Here is a 2,326-nt window from a genome sequence, read left to right on the forward strand (position 1 = left end):
ACCTAGAATTTTATCTAGCGAGATGTCACTTCCCTTCGCCTTTTCTTGCTGTTCTAAAAGTCTAGCCTCTTGCCTGAATAAGCATTTCCATTTTAAATGCGTCCCACTCTCAAGGACTGCAGAGATCATCTGGGTCCAGTCTAAAGGCGTGGGTCTGCTCATTATGGCCCAAGATTTTAGCATCTCTTTAACAAAAGAGGAGTGCATCCCGAAAGCCGTGACAGCCTGTTTAATTTCTTTGAGATCATTAATACGGACAGGCTCCCATGTATCTTCCTTAAGGATCCTAGGGTTTTTGGAACCAATCACCTTCTCTGTCGTTATTACTGGAAAGGCAGGTAGAGGTGTAGATAGAGATTTGTGGAAATTGTCCCGGAGGGATTTACCCACAGATGTAGTTAAAATTTTCCTTTCTACCGTTTGTTCTTCCTCATCAGAATCAGAATTTAGAAATTCCTCAATCTTTTCAATTCTATTCACCATTGCCTTCTGCAATGTCTGTATCTCCTGTCCAGAATTATGTTCCAAAGCCATCATTGAGGATTCTAAAGTATGAAGTTTGTCCATTAGAGATAAGTTCTCATCTTTGGACATGATTTTTATGGCATAAACCGTGCCTTCTTGTATTGACAATCTTTCCACCACTCTGTCATAAGCTTTAGACAAAAATTGATTTTCCCATTCAACCGATTTAATTCTCTGAGATAATGTTTCAGTCCCTTCAGAAAGTGACTGATGAAATTTACGATTTAAATCAGCTGTTCCTTCTTCCATAATAATAAATTTCTCCTTAATATCAGCCTGAACCTTTTCTAAATTTTTTTCAGTCACCATTGTCTTGTTTAACAAAGTTCTGTTCTCTTCCTGTAGAACTTTAAACTGATTCATGAGAAGATCATTGTCATGCTTAATCATTTGTAGATGTTCAACCTCTGCCTTAAGAATCCTGGATTCATCTCCAATAGTTTTTAGATGTTCAACCTCTGCCTTAAGAATCCTGGATTCGTCTCTTAAAGACTCTATCAGACTTTTGGTGTCAAACCACTTAAAACCAAGGAAAATTACTAATCCCAGAAGGATCCATATATGTGGGGTGCTAGACACCTCTTGTAGGATCTCCCACATGGCACACTCAAAAAGGTTATTGAAGTTGGGAGCGGTGATATTGTCAGACATTTTATTTATAAAAGGAAAAAAAATTTTTTACCTGTAATGACTGGTTCCTGCCAGAGGTGGCGAAAGAGTCCACTTGAATCCACGTGGAGAGTTGATCTGAAATGAACCTCAAGACTGAAATTTATGCAAAGTGACCCCTTCGGGGCCAAATGTGGCGGTTTGTGTTGTAAAACCGCAAATATTTAAGCTTCCCTGTTCAGTTCCAAACGCCAAGGCAGAGAGGGAGGGGTTAACTCCTCTGGCGCTGAAAGGAACAAAAGGCTGGCTGCCAGCCGCCGCAGCCTAGAACCGGTGTGGGGGAGGTGCGCGGAACAAAGCCGTGCCTGCTGACCTAAAGCGGGCGGGCGAGCAAGCACACGCTGTGGCGACCGTGTTCGGGGCCGCGATTGCGCAAGCAGGCGCTGTGGCGATCGCGTTCAGGGCCGCGCGGCTGCTGGCGGGGGAGCGCGGCTGCCGGCGGGGGAGTCGGCAGCCTTGAGTGGCTGACCGCCTCCGCCCAGGATCTGCTGTGGACACAGCGGGTCTAAATAGCGGGTGCTGTGCCCCACGTGGGTGCCAAATGCAGCGGTCGGATTAATAATCACCAAAGATAATAGGTATTTGACAAGTTTAATAACAAAACCAGACTCACGAAACCAAGGTTCCAGCGGAGTAGCCGGTGGAGGCAGGAGAGGAAGGGAAGGGGCGCGCAGCCTCTGCCCGCCCAATATATCAGTAAACATACGCCCGAGGGCAGCCCGCCCCCAAGGGGAGGGCTTATCCCTACAGGAAAAGCTAAGCTGTATGCTAGGAGGAAGAAAGGCAGAGTCAGGGAGATTCTATAGAGCCACCACCAGAATCAGACATGCCAGAACTTTGCTGGTAGGCCACGACTTTGTAGTGATCTACACATTAATAGAAATGGGTTAAATTAAGATTTAAGAGTTAGCCAATAAAAATTTAGACCTAATGGGCCAAGCAGTAATTAAATTAATACAGAATCTGTGTGGTTATTTCAGTTCTGGGCAGCTGGGACAAACAAGTGGCTCCATAAAACACATTCCCATGCAGGAAAGCACTTGGCTATGGCACATTCCTGAGCATGCTCAGTCACGGAATATGCTTCTAAACAGGCCATTTTCAAGGTCACAGTTCAAGAAGAAAAAATTGC

The sequence above is a fragment of the Alexandromys fortis genome, unplaced genomic scaffold, assembly GCF_014885135.2.
Source record: "Alexandromys fortis isolate MF-2015 unplaced genomic scaffold, M_Fortis_MF-2015_v1.1 scaffold_30, whole genome shotgun sequence".
In the NCBI taxonomy this organism is placed as follows: Eukaryota; Metazoa; Chordata; class Mammalia; order Rodentia; family Cricetidae; genus Alexandromys; species Alexandromys fortis.